This window comes from Oryx dammah, unplaced genomic scaffold (genome assembly GCF_014754425.2).
Source record: "Oryx dammah isolate SB20612 unplaced genomic scaffold, SCBI_Odam_1.1 HiC_scaffold_24, whole genome shotgun sequence".
Classification (NCBI taxonomy): domain Eukaryota; kingdom Metazoa; phylum Chordata; class Mammalia; order Artiodactyla; family Bovidae; genus Oryx; species Oryx dammah.
In genome coordinates, this window is record NW_024070208.1 from 26,696,002 (window position 1) to 26,720,827 (window position 24,826).

Consider the following 24,826-nt stretch of genomic DNA (forward strand, 5'->3'; position numbering starts at 1 on the left):
GGAAAGCAGATGCTGTATCTTAGCTTTCTTTGAATCCTGAATGCAGCCCGTGTCTCTGATACATGGTGGGTGTTTTCTAAAAAAATTTACAGAAGGATTTACCGAACCTGCTAATTTATGAGATTCAATTGTTAGCTGGAAGTAAATGCACTAGCTATTCCATTGGAGTGGGGGGGGGCGGTAATATGAGAATTTCTTTTTCAAGCTCATGAGCTTTCTTTCTTCAGGCTGTTGAAAGAGATATGGATTTAACTTGAAAAAGCTATGGCCAAAATCCTCTCATGAAGACAATTATACAATTGTAAGATCTCAGAGCCTCGAGAATCTCAGGACCCACTTATTCCCATATTTTCATTTTGTGAATGAAGATACTGAGATTCAAATAGTTTTCATGGAGCTTTTAAAGTGTGAAAATATTCTATTAGAGTCTTGCCAACTGCCAGGTTAATTTAAAGGTGTGGGCTTTGTAGTCAAGTTCCCGTTCAGTTTCTCAAAATTTCTGAATGCTTCCCACTGGGACACAGGTCTGGGTGTGGCGCTCATTACTTCCCATCCTTCCATCCTTGCCTAGAACTCAGCTCACTCCCACCTCTGCCTCCTCCTCTACTGCTAACTCTGGAAGAAACACACATTCAGTTCAAGGACTCTAATTTCTCCACAGAGAAGGGAGGATGTGCGGGGACCCGAAAAGTTAGGGAATGGCTCCCGGCGGGTGCCACATTGTGTGTCTCTGTGACTGACACTTGCTGCAAAGTGTCATAGGTTGGACCACTAGAAACCCCAGACACTGAAAATTGCCACAGATGTGAGGAGGACTTTGGCTGGGGAATCCTCTTGAGAAACTTTTCTGGGTGGTCTGCCTTTTCAGCATTTCTCCGTCTATTCTTCATCACCTAGCTCCAAACGTCCCTCAACAAACCGAGGACTTCAGGGAAAAGAGTGTCACTTAATTATGAAAACACATAGTTGTGTTTTTCCCCAAACTAAACATTTTCTGAACAATAAAGGGGTTTTTGAAAGCCATGGTAGTGTTTTTAAAATGTCTTATTCATTTTACCAGATTAATCCAGAGTTGACATAGGTTGTGGAGAAGGCAATGGCACCCACTCCAGTACTCTTGCCTGGAAAATCCCATGGATGGAGGAGCCTGGTGGGCTGCAGTCCATGGGGTCGCTAGGAGTCGGACACGGCTGAGTGACTTCACTTTGAATTTGCACTTTCATGCATTGGAGAAGGAAATGGCAACCCACTCCAGTGTTCTTGCCTGGAGAATCCCAGGGACGGGGGAGCCCAGTGGGCTGCCGTCTATGGGGTCGCACAGAGTCAGACATGACTGAAGTGACTTAGCAGCAGCAGTGCACGGTGCCGGGGTCCAGCCCCGGTGGATCCAGGGAATTCGAAGCGGGGACGGCATCGGCATGAGAAAAACTTATTTGTTTATTAGTATAAGATTAGATTAAGAAACAATAGTATAGTAGGAAAATTAAGTAGAGAAAGAGGGCTGAATAACTAGGATTATGTGGAAGACCAATAAAGTTCCAGACAAGGAACTTGCACCATCTACGTTAGGCCACCGGCATCTGTTTGAATATCGGAGAGTGCCCCGCCTTGGGCTCTCTCTCTTACCGATCTTAGAAGCCGGGACAAATAAGTAGACATGATGAGCCTCCCTGCTCCAGATGGGAATTCAGCCGGAAAAAGAAAAGAACGACATGGGGAAGCCCAGCATCGGTGCAAGACTCCAAAAGCTGTTTTTCAAAATCAGCTTATACACCCCAAGTTGTACATAAAGAAAAAGAGTTATGCAGGGGCAGCAGTCCTGACCCTCATTGAGACAAGGCTTTCTTTTTGCATACCCTCCCGTATACAAAAGGTCTCAGGTGGTTTACATTATCTTCTGGCCAAGAGGCTTGTTAACATTTTTATGGCTCTCTTCCTGGATAATTGTCCAGAAAACTCCTTATCTCTAGAAGTGTTTCCTCTTTACTCTGCATCACCCTCAAAGTACAAAAAAGTTACATTCCTATAGAACAAAGGTGCAGTGGGTTATAACAAAGACAGTACTTAACTCAAAGTTCTAGTGTTGCTAATACCAGGTCTACTACCTGTTTTTCTTTATACCAACTATACCTAAAAATAAAAGATATGAAAATTTGGCAGCAAGTATTGGCTCAACAAATGAAACCTTTAATCAGTCCTATTCTAATGATTTTGACTCCTCCGAAGCCTCGACATTCCTAGGATGTTTTAAGCTTCCTGTGCCTCCCGCAGTCGGGAGGCCTCAAACAATCACTTGAGCAGCTGTATGAGTCCTGCAGGCAGGCTAGAAAGCCCTCAGAGGGGTTTTTGGATTGAAACACTCATATTATGCCCAGGAGATTTATTATCTAAAAGCTCTAATTTTTTCCAGAAAAAGGTGGGGGGAGGGACAGTCCCCTGTTAATGACAGAAGAGTAGGTGGAAAGCATAACATAGTAAAGCAGGCAGATTCTGGTCTTGGGGGGTGGATGCTCAGGAATTTCCAGGGGGAATCCCTGAAGCCGAACACGTCTTTGCGTTTTGTCAGGCTTCCTTCCGCATGACCTTGTCACGGGTGGGATTCCTCACGCTGGCTCCCGACAGCACAGAAAAAGTGTGAGAAGCTGATCTACATTAGCGATATACAGAAGTTGGAACATAGATCTGACCAGACAAGGTTCCACTTTCTTTTGTGACTGTTCTGGGGTCCAAGTCTGAGCTATGACTTTTCCCATCATTTTGGGGATTGGAGAGTGGGCACTTGTGTCTTGGCTCAAAAAAGAATGAACAGGGTGAACTACTGGCTCTTCTTTCTGCTTAAAGTTGCAGAAAATCCAACCAATAGTGGCTTAAACAAACTGAGGTTTATTCTCTCATGGCAGGAATCCTGGAGGTGAGGGGGAGCAGGGTCATTTCAGTGGCTTGTTGATTTTGGATACCTGGTAGGAAACCTTATCCTTGACCAAGTGAGGTCTGAATGGTGGTGGTTGGGGCCTGCAATCTGGAGTTTTCTTCAGAGTAACAGGAGAAAATGTTATTGCACACTCATGCAGCAGCATTCTATAAAGAGAATCTCTTTGAACAGCCATGGGTAAAGGTTTATATGCTGTCAGCATAATAAGGGCATGTTGGTGGTCAGAGCTTCTGTGGGAAAGTGTGGGAGGTTCTGATAAGGTTTATGACATATTTTCACAATTCTCTTCTAGGTGCTGGTGCGAATGGTCACTCTCCTGCCTGGCTGGAAGGTCGCTGGAGGGGGATTTGTGGCAGCAGGATTCTCACATTCTCTAGGTGCTGAGGGTAAGTCTTCTCTCTCTATCTCTGGCAGCTGAATTCTCAGAAAGCTCTGTTTAAACAAAGTTTAGAGAAACAGCTGCTGTTTGTTCAGGTGTTTTCATTTTGAAGTATGGCTGTCCCTCTGTAATTGCGGGTTCTGCATCCACGGATTTAACCAATCTCAGATGGACTGTAGTGGTTCTCGGAGCTTTGGATGTTGTGGAGTTTTTCCACTTGGACTAAAACTTGATCAGGGAGTCCTGATGCTTCTCAAGATTTCTCAAAGCTTGAATGTAATGCATGTGCTCATGTCTGAACGTGGACTTTTAGGTGATAGGTCACCATGGTTAAAAGTAAGATTGCAAAACTACTTCTGTCTCCAACAGGGCCATTATAATTATTAAGAGGATCATTTAGGAAGCTGTGGATGCTTTGCATTCAGTTTGAGGTGATATTTTGGTAGGATTGATAGGGGCCCTTTGGCCAAATGTTCATTCTGTGGATTTTGAGAGAAAGAGAAGTGATCTAAGGTGCCTGCATGCACAGAGGGTGCAGGCCTGCCATCATGAGGATGCCGGTTGGAAACAGACTCCCCCTGTGGGAGATGGGGAGAGGAGGAACAGCTCTGCAGGCTGGGGCATGTCTCTACCCTGGCCTCTTGAGTCTCACCTTGGCTTCTGAGTGTCAACTATCTCGCTTGTAAATGATTTATTTTGAATGAGATAATGTGTGAAAATGTGCAGAATAAACTATGAAAAGAAATTCTTCATGATTTCCCAATACAAGCATGGGCAGAAAAGAGGTTGAGCGAGTTATTTGGAGGGGTTTGTTCAGCCCTGAATAGGGGTCCTCACTGCTTTTTACTGTCTTTCCAAGAGCAGTCATGACTCCTGTGTCCTCATGGCTCACCCTGCAGTACTGGAAGCTGGGTCCTCAATAGGAGGTAACTTCCCATTACTGACAAAGAGTCTCTCCTTGACTGAACTTCAGTCAGCCTCCTCTGAATCTTCTCCCTAACTAAGCCTCAACTTTGGGGCTTCTGTGTTTGTCTTTACATTGCCTGATTTTAGCAAGAGTCCTGCTAAGTTGATTTAGCCAGAATACCCCATCCCCGATATCTGATCATCCTTGATATTTCATTGGGTTCCTCACCCTCACCATCCCCTAGGTGACATCTGATCACTATGGCCTGCCTTGAGCAAGAGTCCTGGTAGGCTAGTTTAGCAATAATTGCCCTCCCTCTTAGTAATTTACCATTTATTGACCACCACTCCCACCTCACTTCTTGGCTGTAAAACCCCTACTTCTTGTTCTATTCTGACTTGAGCCAGATCACTCTCTCCTCCTGCAAAATCCCACTGCAGTGATCCCCACCTCTACTGCCATGGTCCTGTATAAAGTTGCCCATACCATTCTTTAGCAAGTGTCATACAAACTTTTTTTCTTTAACATATTCTCTGCTTTTCTCTGGGACAGCAATGTTGTATCTTATTTCATGGACCAATTTGTTGTAGGTAATTTTTTCTCTCAGCTCTCCTAGCAGAATGTATATGTGGAGTGACATAAACTTTTATAACTATTTCCAGAGAGGAATATAATTTGGACTATTTTTCCTTATGTTTGGTGTACTGGTAAAGGAACCAGGCAATAGAAATGTTAAATTAGTCTATTCTTGGGACAGTAAAAATCTATAAAAAAGGAACACAGGGATATGCCTATTCAGATCTGCCTGTGGGAAAACAAATCAAGATGGAGTGGCCGAATGTGAATCGCTTCATTTAAAAATGACAACCATTTTAGTATGATATGGGCTGGCGTCTTTGTCTTATAAGCCTTGGTTTAAGAATATTTACAACCAAGTGGTTCCAGAGTCTTGAGGGATTTTACCTCCCTTCTATTCCACAGGTGTTGGTTTTGCTACCATTGATTTCTGTAGCTGTCCTCAGCTCTACTCAGCCCAGGTGGACTATGGTTTCACAAATTTTAGATGGAGAATACATTCCTAGTTTTCATTTTATTTCTGTTATCATGAGGCACTTTGGACAAGTCTCAGCCCAGGGAAACAGCTCATTTTCCTGCCATCTATTGAGTACACTGATATTAGGAGAGGCAATGGCACCCCACTCTGGTAATCTTGCTTGGAAAATCCCATGGACGGAGGGCTGCAGTCCATGGGGTCACTAAGAGTCAGACATGACTGAGCAACTTCACTTTCACTTTTCGCTTTCATGCATTGGAGAAGGAAATGGCAATCCACTCCAGTGTTCTTGCCTGGAGAATCCCAGGGACGGAGAAGCCTGGTGGGAGGCTGTCTATGGGGTTACACAGAGTCGGACATGACTGAAGTGACTTAGCAGCAGCAGCAAGAGAGATTTAAAAGATTTTGGGGGGCGGGTATGTGTTGCTCATTTCCAAACCTCGCCTTGTCCAGTAAATGCTGGGAGGACCATCCATCTGTTACTGGAGAAAGCACTAGAGTGGGGAACGCTGCCATTCAAAGGCACTTTCCTGTCACCCAGCCATTTTATGTTTACAAACTGAAACTAACACAAGACTAAAGTAACTATGGATGTGGATGTGTTTGTTCAGTCTTGTGACCTTAGGACTATAGCCCTTCAGGCTCCTCTGTCCATGGGATTTTCCAGGCAAGAAGACTGAAGTGGGTTGCCATGCTCTCCTCCAGGGGATGGAACCCATGTCTCTTATGTCTCCTGCATTGTCAGGCAAGTTTCTTACTGCTAGCGCCACCTGGAAAGCAAGTATACCTGCGTGTGTGCTAAGTCACATCAGTTGTGTCCAACTCTGTGCAAACCCAGGGACTGTAGCCCACCAGGCTCTTCAGTCCATGAGATTCTCCAGGCAAAAATACTGGAGTGGGTAGCCGTTTCTTCCTCCAGGGGATCTTCCTACCCCAGGACTCGAACCTGTGTCTCCTGTGTCTCTTGCACTGAAGGTGGATTCTTTACCTGTTGAGCCATCACGGAAGACCCTGGGAAGCAACTATACTCCAATAAAAAATTAAAAAAGAATTTCAAAGGGATAACTTCACTTAGTATAGATTCAGCTCTTCTAACTGTAGGTGGAAGAGACTAAAGCCCACTAAATGATTTTTTTTTAACTTAAAAATTACCACACAAGTAAATTTTCTTTCAAATTACTGTATTTGCTCATGATAATGAAATCAATTCGTATGCTTAAATCTGTTCTAATTTCTTACCTGCTTTTGTCTCTAAAACATACTGATACTTGAAACAAAGACTTTTCCATCTTCATGCTTACCTTCCAGTTTGAAATCGTGAGTACATCAGGAAAGCTCTCCTCGTAAACACAAGAGACTCAGGAAAAGTCATGTTGATAGAAGCCCCTTCTTAATAATTTTTGGAACATGAAAACCGAAAAATGTCCGTCAGGAACAAGGTCAGCCAGCCTCATTCTTTATGTTCTTTGGTGGCTGCCTAAGTGATATTAAATCAGAGCTCATGCCTTTAAAGCTAGCTCATGCTTCTGCTAAGGAGGTAATGTGGCTTTCAAGAATTTCTCTGTGTCTATGAATTGCATTGGAGGCCAATCAGCTTCACCCTTCCAGGTCTCCTAATTATAGGTTAAATATGGGAAAGTGAATCTAATAAGGGATCCCTTTCCTGGTGCAGTTATTTTTAGAAACATATTTAGATGACAGGGATTCTATTCAAGTATGCCTATTATGTTTAAAGGTGACCTTAGGGAGGGTGTGGGTCTTCATTATTTCTCCACAGCAGAGCCAGCCTTGTGCTGGTGCAGTCGAGCTGTCACACCTGGCTCTCTGTGATCAGAGAAATGTCAGGAGACAGAGTGACACTCACGGGCCCTGAGAGCGGATCCAACCCACGACCTTTGCCTCATTAGCAGCCTGACCCAACCAATCAGAGAAAAGCCTGCCTTTGATTCTGCAGCGCAGACATGGCTGTGATAAGGCCAGGGATCACCTCCTTGGTGTGACTCCAACAGGAAGTCCTGAAACGGTTTGTCAATGCCGACCGCCATCATAGGATACCTTTCACTGTGTGTCTTTCTGCCTTCCTGGGTCTCATTCTCTCTTTAATTAAAATGCCAGGATGCTCAAGCTATTCACTGATCTTATGTAAATGCAAGCAACTTGAAATCTCCATTTTTTTTTCTCAGAAATGCATCAACTCCTTGCAGATATGCACTGAAATCCAATTATCTAGATTTTCAGATTTGTTTTTAATTAAAAAAAATTAACTGTTCCTTTGAAAGGATTCTGAACTTACAAAATATATAGCAAAATAGTACAAAGAATTTCGATATACCCTTCACCTTACTTCCCCTAATGTTAACATCTTATGTAATCTTAGTTTAATGATTGAAACCAGGAAACTAACATAGGATACTCTTAACTAATCTATAGACCTTACAAAAACTTTTCTAATTGTACCACTAGTATTTTTCTGACCTAGGATCCAGTCCAGGTTTACACATTATATTTAGTTTTCCTGATTTCTTAGTCTCCAATCTGGGACAATTTCTCAGTCTTTATCTTTCCTGACTTTTGAAGAATATCATTCAGTTATTTTGTAAAAAGTCCTTCAATTTGAGGCTGTGTTTTCCTCATATCAAGTTCAAGTTATAGATTTTGGTAAGAACATCACAATAAGTAAGTTCCCTAATATGTATGAGTTCCATTCTGAGAGCACTATAAGATGATTAATGAAAGCACAAGAATAATACTTTTAGCGGGTATATGTATGGTAACATTTCTAACAGGTATCTCTTCGTGGAGAAATACAGAACATGAAAAAATAAATCATGATGTCTGTTAAACGTAGAATAGATTGGTGATTATTTGTTTAAAAAATGGAGATTCTATACCACTTCAGACTTTTCCTGATGTAAGACAATGGGAAAAAGAAACGTACCATTCATTTCATTCTACTGGGCTATGTGTCTGTCAGGTCATTTATGAGGATAATAATGCATATTCTCAACCATTTAGGTTCCCTCTTCGTTTTTATTCTGATTTGGTCACCCCCTTTATCTGTTTTTATTACAAGGCTGAACAGATCTGGTGTGGCAATCAATAAGAATAATGACAACAGTCACATAACTGCCAAGACTTCAGAAAAACCTCTGACTTCTAGTGAATCCCATGTCCCCATTTCCCTGCATCCCCTTTGAGAAGCAGGTTCTGTTTCACAAGGCAGTTCAGGGCACCCCCCGTGTTGCCAGGCAGGTTAGCAGTTACTGGTAGAGAAAAGGAACCCCTTCCCCCAGTGTTTCAGAATGCTGTGTGCTTAGTATTCCATGTCAAAGACAGCAAACTTGCCGATCGTAAGACATTGTGAATATAGTTCTTTCCAAGTTGCCGGGTAGATAATCATATTGTTAGTTATTGGAAATCTGAATCTCCACCTAAGTGTTTATTAATAGGCAGGGCAGTCTTGCTTGCTCAAAAATAGCTAAAAGCTCTTTATAACATGTTTAAATGGAATACAAACCAATGTTTATAGAGTGGTTAAATGTAATTCAACTCCATTAGTAAAATAACATGCTATTTACAAATAAAACACTCAAATCAACTGTGGGCTACAGAATTCTCCACACCCTTTCCTATCCCTTTCTCCTTTTAATGTCCTCTTTGAACATTATTTGAAAAGCATGCCTAATTGGTCTGACTCAAAACAGCTAGATTTCCCCACCTTGTTTCCTTAAAAAAAAAAAAAAATGGCTGTACTTTTTCTATTTAATCTGAAGCTGTAATAAGAATGATTATCAGTTACCAAGTAGGATTACGTAGCATTTGTCGCTTGGTCAGGGGCAACACTAGGAAAAAAACAGCCCAGGTAGTAATGTGAATGTGCTACCCAGATCACAGGCAACTATGAGTCTCCAAGTCTTCCTGCACCTTTAAAATGGGAGACAAGGAAGTGGGTATGGCTGAGTTGAGTGATGAGAGTGGTGAGGGAAAAAAAGAAGTTATTTTGCTGTGGTCATTGGAGGCTCTTACCCCGATGACAGACTGTGACCTTGACTTCCTGCCAGTGTCCTGCAAGGGCTGCATCCATGTTGCTTTAACTCATTCCAGTCCTTTCCCTGTTCCAGAACTGAATTTGAGTGCTTTTATCTTGGGAAATTGACTTACCAGTTAAATATGGTAAATTGATTCCAATTTAATGTAGCGGTTGTAATAGATAAGAAGCCCAGAAAGAATAGCCACGTTTAAAGTATTCTTGGCAGGAAAAATAATGACTGAAGAAAAGGGTGAATTACTGTGAAATATGGCTTCCCAGGTGGTGCTAGAGGTAAAGAACCCACCTGCCAATGCAAGAGACGTAAGAGACATGGGTTCAATCCCTGGGTTGGGAAGATTCCCTAGAGAAGACGTGGCACCCCACTCCAGTATTCTTGCCTGGAAAATCCCATGGACAGAGGAGCCTGGTGGGCTACAGTCCATACGGTCACAAAGAGCTGGACACGACTGAAGTGACCTAGCATGTAGCATGACTCCATTGACAATGTCTTTGGAATAAAGCTATTTTGACAATTGTCAAATAGCAAAGTGAAAAAAAGAATGCAAAAATTGTACATATGCTGTAATCATGACTCCAGAAAATAAATTAGTGCATATGACTATGACTGGGAAGAAGCACAATAGAATGTTAAAAATGTCATTTCTGTGTGGTAGGGAATATTGATGATTTTCATCTTCCTTTTACTTTTTCTTGTTTCCCACGCTCTCTATTAATATAATAAACATGAATGCCTTTTCATAATAAAGCAAAATGAGTAAGACACATATACACATGTACATGTCCTGAAAATGTATTTGAAAAGGACTTTTAAATCATACAAACTACTGGGTTTATTTGGAGACTGAAATTCCCATTATAATCCTACTTTGAGTTGATAGCATTGTCTTCAGGAGGATCTCATTTTAAAATATAACATGTTGCTTCTAGAAGGTAATATAAATCCATTAACATCTCAGAAAGAAAAATGTACCTAATTTTCTGGCCTGGGCAGACTGCAGAGGGCATGAACCTAAGGGCGTGGGAGACATATTTTGATGGAGAAAAGCCCTGGACTTGGAAATTTTTGGCTTGTTCTGCATGCAAATGCTTGGGAGGAAGTGACACTGAAGAAGAAGTTTTCAAGGTAGAGAGACATGGTCTGGCCTATTGGAAGGGTTAAGGGGAATAGGGTGAGAGGAGTAGCCAAAACTAAACTTGCTGTATGTTTTATCCTCATTTCATTCTGCAGCAAACACATCTGTTCATAATTCTATGTACAGATATCTGTTTCTTTAGGATAAATCCCTGAAAGTGAAAATACTGCATTAAAGGGTATGGATAATCTAAGACTTTCCATAGTCAATTTCAGGCACATTCTAGGTAAAAGCACTATTTAATACGTGCCAGACTGAGAGCACCTGACCCTAAAGAATTTCCATGTGACTTTACACAAAAAGGAAAAGCCAGCCACTCCCCACACTCTCTCAGGACTTTCAGGAGGACTTCAGTAGTTGCACAGGAAGTTATTTTGGAGTCACTTATTCTGAGTAACAGATGGAGCTACCCGAACCTGGAAGTGAAACACGCCATCAACCAAGGTTCTATGGAACCAGTTCCCATCTCAGCTTGCACTTTCAAACAGACCTCTTTGTTTATAGCAGTTGAATGTGGCTGTCTACTAGGGATCAAATTAACTGAAAATAAGCTCTGGAAGGCTGACAGCTTTAATTGTCATTTAATAGACCCATTTCCTAAACTCTCTAATATCTTGTGTTGATTGCGATTGTCAAGGGTCCCACGATTAAATCTAATTTAAATTGATGCTCAATTTGGCCAGGATTGAAGAACTACTGGGTGGCAATTGTGCAACATAACTGGGTAAAATTCCTTTCATCTGTCGGTGGTTAGAAGTATTTGAACTTTTATACTTAAAATACAGCCCATCTGGAATCCTTAAATGAAAGCTTTAATTCTCAGAGAAAGGATTTGAAGGTCTCTTTGTCTTTCGCAGAAGGCTTTAAAAGGCAGTCTGCAATTAATGGATGAAATCACCGGCACAATAAAATTCTTTTTTAAACCAGATTTTAATAGGCTTCTATCTCAACCTTGGCTTGGTAGTGTTTAGGATGAAAGGATGCTGGTTATTTGTATGACCTCTGGGACACCTATGATGATCTGGTGAAAAGAAATTATAATCCTTCAGCCATTCATGCTTGGAAGATTACTTGCAGTAGGCACATACATTATCCATGTCGTGCTTTCCTTTTGGGGAACATTCAAAGGTTATTACAATAACCAGCAAGTGTATAATGGATCAATATTTGCTGCACTAGTCTTCTTGGTGGTTGTTGCTCTTTCCCCGTATTCTCTATTAGGTTCATCCATATCAGTTAAAGAAATCTGGATATATGTTCTTCACATAAGGTATCCCTCTGCTCTTCCTGACAGAGGGATAGGCAGATGCCAGGCACGCTTTATACAACTTGAGGTTCTCATTAAACCTTCGCATGAGATTGAGTCCTGTCACATAAATTAGTCAAGCTTCTCTGAAACCTACTTAAGGATTATGTCCCTTTTATTGCCAGCAGTCCCAAAGCAGGTTCATTACAAATGTGAATCAGATAGGAGACAATATTGTACATCCACATCAGAAAACTTAAGGCTGTTGATTCCATTTTAGAAAATGTGATACTTCAGCCATGACAGAAGGTGAGAAATGATGTCTCCGAATCCCTAGCACATGTCTACACCTCAACATTCTTGGTAATGACAGTTAATTGAAAAAGTCACCATTCAGTGGAAAAATCTTTTGGGTATCAATACTTTGGTACAGTTGCCCAAAATTGGGGTTAATAAACCATCCTTGGTTATAAGAAGGAGATGATGTAGTGGAAAGAAGAATATTCAATAGATATTATCTAATATGAAAGATAAAAATGAGTTTTAAGATGATGGTTCACATTTGGGATAATGCTTGATTCTTTCTGTTTCTATATGGCCTTTATTCTCTTTCACAAAGTGCCAATTGTGCTCTAGATATAAAATCAACAGAATTTGCTGTGATAAAATTTCTTGCCCTCAAATTTGCTGATTGGAAAAGAGGCTAAAATACAAAGGGACATGTTTCATTTTTACTTATGTAAATAAAGATGTAGAAAATAACACTGTGAATCAGAAAATTTAAACATTTTTTAAAACTTTTGAAAAAACTCTTGATGTATCCCTCTGGTTGAAAAAGATATCCTAGTTTCTTTTTCAAGATTCGAAAGCAAGGGCCATGAGCTGGACCTATTTGCTCATTTGAAGTAAATTGCCTTGACAGTGCATAAGAGAGAGAAGTGCACTGAGATAATTGGGTTCAAAACAAGTGTTTGCAGAGTGGAGACAGGAAGCTTTTCGTACAGGTGAAAAGATGTGTATATGAATGATTGGGTTAAAGGTCGACTTTGGGAAAGGATACAAATAAGGATCATAATTTCATGAGAGCATAAAAGGGAGAGAATTTGAATGTTCACTCAGGAAGCACAATTCCCTACTATGTACACAGCTGAGCATCTGGTGGAATTCAGGCATCTGCCACGGCAGTCACCATAGTTGGAGCCCCGTCAACATCCCTTACCCAACTTTGGTGGGTGGTTCCTGACCACACTGAGGGCTTTCTCCCTCAAGCATCTGGCTTTTCCCTCTTCTTTGGCTCACATCCCCTGAGCTACACTCTGCTTCCTGGAATCACTTCCTAAGTAATCTACTTGTACTCAAGATTTTTCCCCTGACTTTTCTTTGGAGGGAATCCAAACAAAGATACATGCAGAATAGATGCTTGATAGAGAACAATTGAGGGCATTTTTGTAAAAAAAAAAAAAAAAATTGATCATGTTTGATTTACATTCAAAAGAACAGAGTTTATTGGAGCTGTGAGTATTTTGATGAATGGTAGTGAGGAAAAGTCATGAAGGGAAGTATTTAAGGGAAATAGCAAGATTTATTCCCAGAGTGGTCATGAGGTAACTGATTAACCGGTTGCAATAGTTTGGGGCATGGTCACAATGTTTGCATCATCAGTAATGATTGGTAGGACTTCCCTGGTGGTCCAGTGGCTAAGACTCCATGCTTCCAGTGCAGAGGGCACGGGTTCAGTCCTTGGTTGGGGAATTAGATCCCAAATGCCGCAACTAAGACCCAGGACAGCCAAATAAATAAATAAAATAAATATTAAAAATAATGATTGATGATGTGAATAGGAAGAAAACAGTTGGGAGGAAACCATACAAGGAATGAATAATTGTTTTTAGCGTGTGAAGTCCTTAGAATTTTTGATCTTTCCCCTTAATGGGCTGTATCGTCGTATTCTTTCCAGTGGAAGTGTTCACTTGTACAACTGCAGCTGTATTTTTTTGTCTTTTCTTTAGAAAATGACCAATGTGGGAAGATGAAGGCAAGGAAACCCAATGTTCTTGGGTTTTTAATGATATCTAAGGTTTCCCTTGTGGCCCCGCTGGTAAAGAATCCAGCCTGCAATGTGGGAGACCTGGGTTTGATCCCTGGGTTGGGAAGAACCCCTGGAGAAGGGAAGGACTACCCACTCCATTATTCTAGCCTGGAGAATTCCAAGGACTGTATGGCCCTGGGGTCGCAGAGTCGGACACGACTGAGTGACTTTCACTTTTAAATGATCTCATTGTTTGTAATGCGTGTATATTTTTTTCTGCCGGCCTCAAACATCTCAAGAAACAAACAAAAAGTGCCTTATTACAGAGCAACACTCGCTCAGTGGTTCAGGTTGACAAGGACACATTAGAGCTGTTTCTTCTGACTTGGTATAGTTGGATCCTCTTAGCATTCGGTGATACTGAACTAGTGATACTCATTAGCCTAGGGGTTTTTTGAAGCTGATGATACAGTGTTTCTTATAGTTTAAAATTCTTTCTCTACTTAGCCTTTTTACACATTTACAGTTCTACTCTGGATTAGTGAGGGTGCTGCCTTTCTGGAACCATCTGAATGAGTTTATGACCCGTAGGGCCCAGGTCTGCTTTCAAGGTTATGCGTTGAGTGAGGAGGTGACAGGATGACAACAGTAAAATGGAAGTGCTTTTCCCCACCAGCCTCTCTCACCATCTGATGTGTGGAAGTTTTTCCAGCTCTCACAGCTGAGGCATTGCTAACTGTTGAATTTGCATTAAGATTGTAAGCTCTGGCAAGCCTGAAATTCATTTTGGCTCATGTCCTCAGCCTCATTCCACAAATAGTATCTCCAGCTCCAAATGCCGAGGCCAAGGGAGAAGCTCCAGAGGAGTGTAAGGCAGTGTAAGACATAACTCTGGCCTTTTCTTATTGTAGAAGGATGCATTTGATAAAAGTAGAAAAGAATTCAAAAACTTAGGAAATGTTCCCTTAGCAATACCTTTCATGTGTCATTTTAAACCAAATTACTTCACATTCTGTGGGAGAGGGACTGATTTTCTGTTCATTAGAAGCAATTTGGGCAGAGGGAAGTTAGTTTTTTTAGGGGGGGGGTCGCGGATTTTGATCATTTCCTTTCAGCTTCTTTCAGTTCTAGCAACAGCTCAAAGATGGTAGCTATGTGGGAGGTCAATCTGTGTTTAAATCAACACTGACTCAACATATATTCAAGCCTTGCTTCAGAATTCATCATGTGGTGATAGCAAAAACAATTTCAAGGGTAAATGAACATTTTTTGAAGGTGGGGATTTTTTTGTTGCTGAAAATACTGCATTAAATGATTATGCTTCTCTGAGTTGTAAAGAGCTAATATGGACAGGTTTTTACAGTGTGAAGATTTTTTTCTTCCTATAATTTCAGTTGATTTTACTAAAAATGGAATAGGGAGTGTCATAGGGAGGAGTCATATTGCAAACCCACCCCCACTTTTTCCCTTCCTATTAATCACATGCAGTCACTTTCTAGAGAGCAATTAGGATAAGCAACAATTTCTTCATCTTAAAATTAGCTTTTAAGAGCATCCACCTATATTCAGAGATTTAATAAACACATCTCAGCTCAACCACCTACATCGACCATGATATTATAAAATGTGATCCCTTCTCCTCTGCATTTTCATTAGACTGATGATTATTTTATTTTCTTAATGAATGAAGAATGCCTTTAGATGTCAGTTATCAAATTGGCAAATAATCCTGTTTAATAGCCAAGAAAAGAACAAAGGAAAAGACAGACTGTCCCCTCCTCCAAATGAAAAATTCAAATAAATATGGTTGGTTTGATGGATTCTGAGAGGAAAGAAATGTGAGACCAATAAATCACTGATTTTATTGCATGTTTTGAATTTTGAATTGTTTTTGGATAATATGGAAGCAATTGCAAACAACTGGAACAGTTCAGTTCTTAAACAATTTGCATATAAACAGGAGGAAAAAATTATCATACTAGAGTTATTTATTTCTTGATGAAAAGAGCAGAAACAACATTAAAACCTTGCGATCAGTTTTTCCAGATGTCTGAGTTTATAGTATAAATGTTTACATTGAGGGGAAAGAACTGATTTTGTACCTCTAACTTTCAGAACTTAGATTGGAGTTAAAATTGGGGAGTGGGTAAGAGGGAGGTGTCGGGGTCTTTGTGACCCTGTAAACTGTAGCCCACCAGGCTATATATATATGTAAATTTATATATATATATATTTAAGTATATGTATTTGTGCACACACACACAGATATATATATGTATATATGTATATTTAGTCACTCAGTTGTGTCCAATTCTTTGTGACCCCATGGACTGTCTATGAGCTTCCCCAGTGGTGCTAGTGGTAAAGAACCCATCTGCCAATGGAGGAGATGTAAGAGATGTGGGTTCAGTCTCTGGATTGGGAAGATTCCCTGGAGAAGGGAGCGGCGACCCACTTCAGTATTCTTGCTTGGACAATCCCACGGACAGAGAAGCTCTGTGAGCTACAATACATAGGGTCACACAGAGTTGGACACAACTGAAGCAACTGAGCACGCATATATTGTCTATACACTTATGGCTGATTCATGTTGCTGTATGGCAGAAACCAACACAACATTGTAAAGCAATTGTCCTCCAATTAAAAATAATAATAATACAAAAGGAAGCAGAACTGGGGAGTGGAGGTGGGAAATAAAGAATGATATTACAGGTTATATGTTGCTGTGTGATAAATCACTCCAGAACTGAGTGATTTAAGCCGCAGTCCTTGTATCATTTCTCATGATTGCTAAAATACTGTAGTTCTACTTATAGTTTTTGGAGGAAACTTTATATTGTTTCCATAGTGGCTGCAATTTCCATTCCCATCAACAGTGTAGACTTTTAATGATGTCCGTTTTGACGAGTTTAAGGTAATATCACATTGTGGTTTTGACTTGCATTTCTCTAATACTTAGCAATGCTGAGCATCTTTTCATGTGCCCGTTATCCATCTGTATGTCTCTTAACACACTTTTAATCTTTGCTCTGTTTGTTTTTAGAAGAAACTGTAAGTAGGTGTTTAAATACTCTTGTTTACATTTAACCTTCCAAAAAATGGTGCTTTCAGAATTTAAAACACAAGGGCTATTTAAGTGCTGTGAATGATGGGAACAGGTTCTTTTCTCTTAGGCTGACTGTATGGCGGACTCAGGAATATCTGCTGTTCTCTAGATCCATCCACCTACTCTCAGATTTAGCTGGTACCTGAGGTCTGACTCAGATAAATTGGGAGCAACATTATGATGAATCTCCATGCTTATTCCTTAGATGAAATTGGTTCTGAGTTGCAGTCAAAATTAGGAAAACTTTTGAGAGTCAAGCTTTGGTCCAATGACCTTTTTCTGCATCCTCAGTGTTAAGGTCCAGCTAGTGGGTAAGGGTTGTGGTTAGAGAGTAAACTGATGAGAATTCTAGAAGAATCTCCTCTCCTGCCCCAGGAGTTTCAAAGTATAGACATATCAAATTGGCCAAGTGGTTCCTAGGGTAATACCAGCTTTTCTTTCCTCAGGCAGTTCAGTGAGATAATGCATTGTCTATAAATGATAAACAGTTAGACACAATTTAGGTATCATAGAAGCAGCAGATTATAAGGGAGAAAGTATAGCATTTGGAATCAGAGACCCAGGGCTCCAATTTTAGCTATATCACCCTAACGACTGGTGAGCTTGGTGATGCAGTTTTTTTTTTTTTTTTAAATTTTAGGTTCATAATTATAAAATGAAAGTGTGACTATCATGGGTTGAATTATGTCCCTCCTCCACAAATTCATAGGTTGAACTTTTAACCTCTAATTCCTCAGAATGTGAGTGTATTTGAGATATGTCTTTAAAAGGTAATTAACTTAAAGTTTTATGGATGTAGTCTAATGCTATATGCTGTTGCTGTTTAGTTGCTAAGTCGTGTCTGACTCTTTGCGACCCCATGGACTGTAGCTCGCCAGGCTCCTCTGTCCATGGGATTTCCTAGGCAAGAATACTAGAGAGGGTTGCCATTGCCTTCTCTAGGAATGCAGTATGACTGGTGTTCTTATATGAAAAGGAGATTAGGACACAAATGAACACAATGCATAGATGAGATACCATCCAGAATTTTGAGAAAATATATTTCTGTTGTTCACATTGCCTTGTCTTTGTTACTTTATTATGGCAGACCCAGCAAACTTATGCATTGCCTTTGGAAAGGTTTTAAAATATTCAAATCACTGTGTTAATATAAAATTATTAGTAAAACAATATTTGTAGCTGCTATCCCAAATATTTTGAGACTGAAGGAATTTGAAATTGGGTAGATTCCACAAAGTTCCCAGCTATGGAGATTTATCCAGAACACCAGTAATCAGTGTGTCAAAGGGTGTTTCTTGACTTGGGCTCATTTAGTAGCAAAATGTGATGGAAATGGAGGCATTTCCTAATTCTGGCCAGGCTATGAAACCCAGAAAGAAAGGAAGGAAGCTCTTTGTTTTGTGCTCCTACATTAGTTAATGGCTGTCTTTCAGCCCAGAAGGAGAATCTAGTTCCCTCTGTGTCACTCAGAATTCCCAAGAGTAGCTGAGCTAGCGGCCAATTTCTAGGAAAGAATTTGAGTCATGGGATGAAAGTGTGGTTATTATTTAAGAAAAGGGAATCACCTCAGGTGATTTGTAAGGGACAGAATAAATACACTGAAGTCTGGGTGCTTATTTTTATTTGTGTTGGATAGAAGTAATTCTTTTAGTCTATACTTTTCAACTCAGTATTTATTTAGTCAAGCTCCTGGAGTATTGGGCACTGCCCTGAGAGCATTATGGGGTAGATTGAATACACAAAAATCACGAGCCCTTTCTTTGAAGTCAATACAACATAATTTGTGTGCGACAGGCTGAAAGCAGCCAGGCAATCATGCACTGAGTTTGCAAGGGAAAGAAAAATGTATGTAAGATGAAGTTGGGAGAAAATTTCTGTACTTACGTCTTTTAGTCTGAGAACACAGCTTTTTAGAGTCTGCATGGAGGAGTCAGTCATTCACTATTAAAAAGACTTGGAATTCATATTTAGGGTGTTCACAGCAGATTTTTAATTTAGTATCTTCTTCAGCCTTCTATCCCCCACCTTCCTAAACCATGTTGTAATTTCCATGTACAAGTTTTCATGAGCTCTGACCCCATCAAGAGAATTATAATGATGAGAACCTTGGCAAAAAGGATTATCAACTCGGAAGCAGGGTATGAAAAGAATAGATTCTTCAATAACTTTTGTATGACACCCAATTTGTAATTTTTTTAAAAAAAAGACAAACCTATGAGGATTAAAGCACTCAATTTGATAGCAATGAGCAATGCAAAAATTATAGTGAATTGGAACAAATTATCATCAGTGAAATGCTTTGATCAACCTGAGATGAAGGCAGTTTGTAACTATAAATGGTTCCTTTTTAATCAGATTAATTGTGTTGATCTGTTTTGGGGGTGAAATTTAGGGTAGGTAATGATGGTAAACATTAGCAAAGGAACCATTATCCTGTAGGATTTGTCAGGGCATTTCACTTCTATTAATATCACTTACACAGAAGCAATCATTTCATTAGGAGTTTTATCATTAAATTCATTTTTTAAAAAATGAACCCTTCAGGGGAAAAAAAATGAGTTAAAAGTGCTTTCAAAGAGGAAGTGCGTGCCAGTGTGTGCTCAGTCGTGTCCAACTCTTTGTGATCCCAAGGACTGTAGCCTGCTAGGCTCCTCCGTCCATGGAATTTTCCAGGCAAGTATATTGGAGTGAGTTGCCATTTCCTACTCCAGGGGATCTTCCCCACCCAGGGAACCCATATCTCTTGTGTCTCCTGCATTGATCAGCAGGTTTCTTGCTTCTAGTGCCACCTGGGAAGCCCTCATAGAAGAAAGCACAAACTTTAAAAAAAAAAAAAGAGAGTTGCCAAGTGAGAACTCACTGAGGTGAGGGCAAGGTGAGATACAGGGATAAATTAGTCTTGGGAGAGAGCAGCAATGGTAGAGATTTAGGAGAAATTTAAGCTGGACATTGAGGAGGCTGGACGTGGCTCTTCCTATATCTGTGACTGTATCTGAGGCAATTACTCCTTCCGCTAAGGAAATATCATGATCATCTTCCCCTTCTCCTTCCTCCTACATCTCTCCTTACTCAGTCAAGAGGAACAGTGTGGTAGATGATTTTCATGGCTTTAGAAGATATACTGTAGTCTCAGGCTATGTACAAAATGCCTGGACCCATTACAAGTTTTTGCAGTTATTAGAGGCTGCTGGTGCCAGCCCACCTTGAAATGACTTCGGACGAGTGGGCTGTAGGTCTGGAGCAACAGACCTGTCGAACAATAGCACACCAGTCAGTACAGCTGTTAAGAGGTGGGATGAGCCAGTGTGGTTGCTTTTATTTCTTTTGAATTCCTGTTAGCAGCAAGGCCCGTCTCCATTTTGGTAGTTGGGTGCAAAGGGACAGTAGGGTTGGCTTCAGTTCAGTTCAGTCGCTCAGTAGTGTCTGACTCGTTGCCCAGGTCAGTATGGGTGTCAGTAGAGAAATGCTTTATTAATAAAGACTTGCTTGTACCTTGCCTAACATACTGCTGCCCAACACATGTTTTGGTGAGCAGGTTGGAAGGACAGGAGATGATATGAACTCTGTCATAAGTGTCTTGGGTAAACACTTGGATGTAACTTTCCCAGGGAGACGGGGGGGACCCTCTCTGGAAATGGGGACACAGTGATGAGTTTAAGTCCTGTTAGACAACTTTCTAGGGTACATGCTCAGAGACTGTTAATGCATTTTTGTTATTATTGCTTTACTGTTACCACAAAGAAATATGTGTTATTTTAGAACACTGAGAAAATACAGAGAAACAAAAGTGAGATAATGAGTGGATTGAAACTTTCCACCTGGAAGAGAACCACAGTTTACATATAACTGTCCATTTTTCTGATATCTTTTCTTTGCATGTACATTTATACATATACACACAGCAAATACAGATTTACCAAAATGTGATCGTTTTATTATAAACATTGTTTTCAACGGTTGTATAATAGTCATCTAAGATGATACGATAATGTATTTAAACAAGACTCTATTGTTTCATATTTCAGTTGTTTCTGAATTTCTCTTAGTATAAACCACATTTTCCTGAATATTTATATAGATAATTACATACATACATTATTATTCCTTGGGATGAATCTCTAAAGATAATTAAGAACTTCTGATACATATAACCAAATCGTCATTCTAAAAATTTGTGTCCAGTCATCATGCATTGAACACACATTTACTAACTGAGCCCTGCCTATGGCCAGAGTTGTGCTATGAGATGAAGATTAAGCAGTGACTAAGACAACACAGACCCTGTCCTAATAGAGACATCATTAAGTATGTAAACAGCAGTATTGGATGTCAGACAGGGGGGATCCAGGGACTACTGGGGCTTAAGCAGAACCACACCGAGTTTCCAGCCCTGTGTGGGTGTGCCTGCGTCCCTTAGTCCTGGCCAGTGTGTTCTAGTATCACTTCACTTGTGTTTTATATTTAAGTTCACAGAAACAAAGATCGTGGTAGAACTATGTTTTGCATTTGTCCATCTATACAGTCTAACATGGTGCGTGATACAATCTTTTATGATCCCTGTCTCACTTAGAATTCAATCTTTTGAAGCACCTTGTTCAAAGATTTAAGTTTAATAAACAGAATCAGCAACTGGGGAGGGAATAGTTTCTCAGGTTACAAAGCCCAGACATCTGCTTCCAACCCCCTCTTCCCTCACAGAATGTCACGTATCCATCTGTGGTGGTGGTGCTGGGGGAACTTTTTTGATCATCTTTCTTTTAGGGAATACAATGAATTCATTGTATTTTTCTTTTCATACAGGTGTATGTTTTCCCTCCCTAGATTGTGAGTGAGTTAATGAGTTATATTCACGGTTTCAGGATGCAGGAACTCAAAGTTGCTCAAAAAATGGTTGACTAGTTGACTGACTGACTGACTGACTGTCACTTGGCTGTTTTACTGCTGCCTGATGACATTTGTTAGGACTTTGGGTTTAGGTTATAGAATTCAGATGTGCTTAAAGAGGCTATTAAAAAAAGTATTGAGCTTGTTAGTCTAAACATTCCTCTCAAATTCTTGTTTCCCTTAAAGTCTTCCTTTATTGTCCCAGGGTAGAGGAGAATGACTCATCATCATTTTAGTGGCATAGCAGGCTTGGGGAGAGGTCTTAGAGTTCTATATAAGGGAAGCCTCAAGCGGACGACGGATGGAGAAGCCCGTCCCTATAGCAGGCTGATGGTGAAAAGGAGAGAAAAGTCCGAGCTGGACATTTGCCTGAGAGGGGCAGGTGTGCTAGGGAAATCGGGGGAAGCTCAGAGGACAATGGTTTTCTCTGTGATACCCCAGGAAGCTGCAGAGGCTGAGCTTAGAGGCGTCCTGTTGCCAGAAGTTGAAGTCTCAAGGAGAAAGCAGCTGAGGCTCAGAGTAGAGTGTTCTGTAGCCACTGAGGGGCAGAGGAAGAGGTGCTATTGGAGTGTAAGCAGAAAGAGGCTAGACCATGGATTACTCCAGGGGCTGCAGCTGTGCATGTTGTCAGGGTGTGAGCAGTGGTCAGATGGACAAAAGATACCTAACCAGAGGCCAGAGGCGCCATGGAGAGCTAAGAACTTCTGTGCTCCAGAGCCCAAGGCCACACGAGCTCTGGTCCCTTAATACCCCATACCATTAAGAGGGAGCTTGCAGACATAGGAGTGAGCAGTTATCCCAGATTAGAGAAAGTCAAGTACGTTTTCTCTCCTCAAAGCCCAGACAAAATTTATATTTTCTCTGCATATGAGTTGAACTGTGAACAATTTTGCAACTTTTTTGATTAGTTCATCTGTGAGTGGGAATTTATTGGTTCACAGATTCCAAAGGGTTGTAAAGGACACAAACTAAGCTGTGAAAAGTGTACAGTCTAACCTGGAGGCAGGAGCTCAGTTTTGTTCTCTTCTAATCTCTGCTTTGTCCACTACCAACTTGCTTTCTCACTATGAATCAGATCCTCCACATGGGGAAGTTTTATATTCTAGTTTAACTATTAGAGGAAGGGAGATCTCCCTCAAGGTTGTTTTCCTCTCAAGTTCTAAATCCCAGGGAATGATTGTATTAGTCTATGAGTCGCGTGTCCCATGTGGAACAAATATCTGTATAGTCTAAAGAATGTTATTTCCTTTACTTTAAACATTTTTAAATGTTTATCTTTATTATTTATTTGGTTGTGTTGGGTCTTTGTTGTCATGGGGGATCTTTCTTGTGGGCCAGGGACTCTCTAGTTCTGACACAGGCTTAGTTGCTCCTCAACAGGTGAGATCTTAGTTCCCTGACCAGGGACCAAAGTCATGTCCCCTGCATTGCAAGGTGGATTCTTAACCACTGAACCAATAGGGAAGTCCCTGGTAGGTGGTGTTATTTTTAATGTTCCTCCCCGCTCTTGGGTCAGTTGCCTGATACTGAACCAGCAAACTATGGTTAAGCAGTCAGGATCGCAGTCTGGACTTCCAGAGTGGTTCCCATGGTGGTCGTGTATTGGAGGGACAGTTCCCAGAAGAGGTAAGAGTGAGGGTGATGGTGAAAGAAAGTGCCAGATATCCACCAACATGACATCAACCCTCTGCCACCAGGTATACACTCCCCAGGACATTCTTGCTTCTTGGGGGGAAAATGGTATATTTGCTGACTCCCTCAGGAAAGTCCAGAGTAATCATACCAGCCTCCAAAATGGACCCAGTGAAACTACACATGTGGTTTTACCCCATGTTGAATCCAGACTGGCCTGTGTGATAAAAAGAACACTGAGGCAGATGGAATTATGGCTTTGCAGGCTGGGTCATAAATGGCACTGTGGCTTCCACTTGCTCTTACGGGTTGCTTGGTCTGGTTGTCAGGACACTGAACAAGCCCTGGGAGAGGATTACATGGAAAGGAGCCAAGACCTCCTGCCACTGAGCAGCACCAACGTGTCAGTCATGTGAGTGGTCATCTTGCTAGCTGATCCTTTTGTCTTCAGATAATTGCCCCTCTGACTGCTGTTTCATGAAGGACTCCTCCAAGTCAAACTGCCCAGCTAAGTTGCTCCCAAATTCTTGGCCATGAAAAAATGGCAAAGATAATAAGTACTTACTGTTCTTTTTTAAGGCACTAGGTTTCGGAGTAGTTTATTATGTATGATTAATTAGTGTCATGTTCCCAAACTAGGCAAATTAGGGTAAACCTTCCAGGCCTGAAGTAGGCATGATGCCCATCTAACATGACTCAAATAGAGAGGACATGGCCACAGAAACCTAGCTATTTTCCTTAGATTCTACAGCTAGTCTATCAAAAAAAAAAGAATACAGAAAACAAAGAATCTCTGACCTGTATTTTTCCTAGTTTGCTAATACCGCTGGAACACTGGGAGTGTTAACACAACATATTGAGAGAGGGAGGAAGAAAATAAGAAACACTGGAAATGTATTTAGAATCTCTGTGTTTTCATCCCCACTCTTGGTCAAGTCATTAAGCCATTTCTGCTCCAACCTCCCTGGGTGGCTGGGGGATCACATGAGATGACAAAGGTGGAAGAGCTCTAAATATTTTCTGCACCTTGCAGATTATCACATGTCATTGTCACAGTTATGAGGACAAAGTGTGGATGTGGGTTAGAATTAGAAACTGGGGAAGAGAGAAAACAGAAGAAATACGTGAAAAGCTGCTTATTTTCCCACCTAAGAAGATAGCCGCCTGATAATAGGAGTACATTTTTAGGCAACTTTGAATATTACCTTATTATGATTTGGGCATATCTTTGTATGTCGAGATCTTTGTGTTAGATCTCTCCAGTTGCAGAGTTGGTAACAAGCAGATTCCTAACAATTCTTTGTTTGCTGACACACTCCTGACATCCCCCAGCATAAAGCAAATGCAGCTGAGTATGAGGGTCACAGCTCTTGCTAATCGCGTGATGCTCACTGATGTATGACTTCACCCTCTGAATGTGTTATCCGTATCAGTCTTCCCACAGGGACCTCATACCTCAGCAGGTATATTTCA

General features: G+C 40.8%; 1 long non-coding RNA gene across 1 annotated transcript in view; it reads left to right on the forward strand.

Annotated features, from left to right (window-relative positions):
• LOC120883123 overlaps positions 1–24,826 on the forward strand; it is a 459,333-nt gene that overhangs the window by 261,438 nt on the left and 173,069 nt on the right. Inside the window, exon 6 of the long non-coding RNA XR_005725671.1 lies at positions 3,225–3,318. This is a non-coding gene — a long non-coding RNA (uncharacterized LOC120883123). The remainder of the gene's footprint in view (positions 1–3,224; positions 3,319–24,826) is intronic.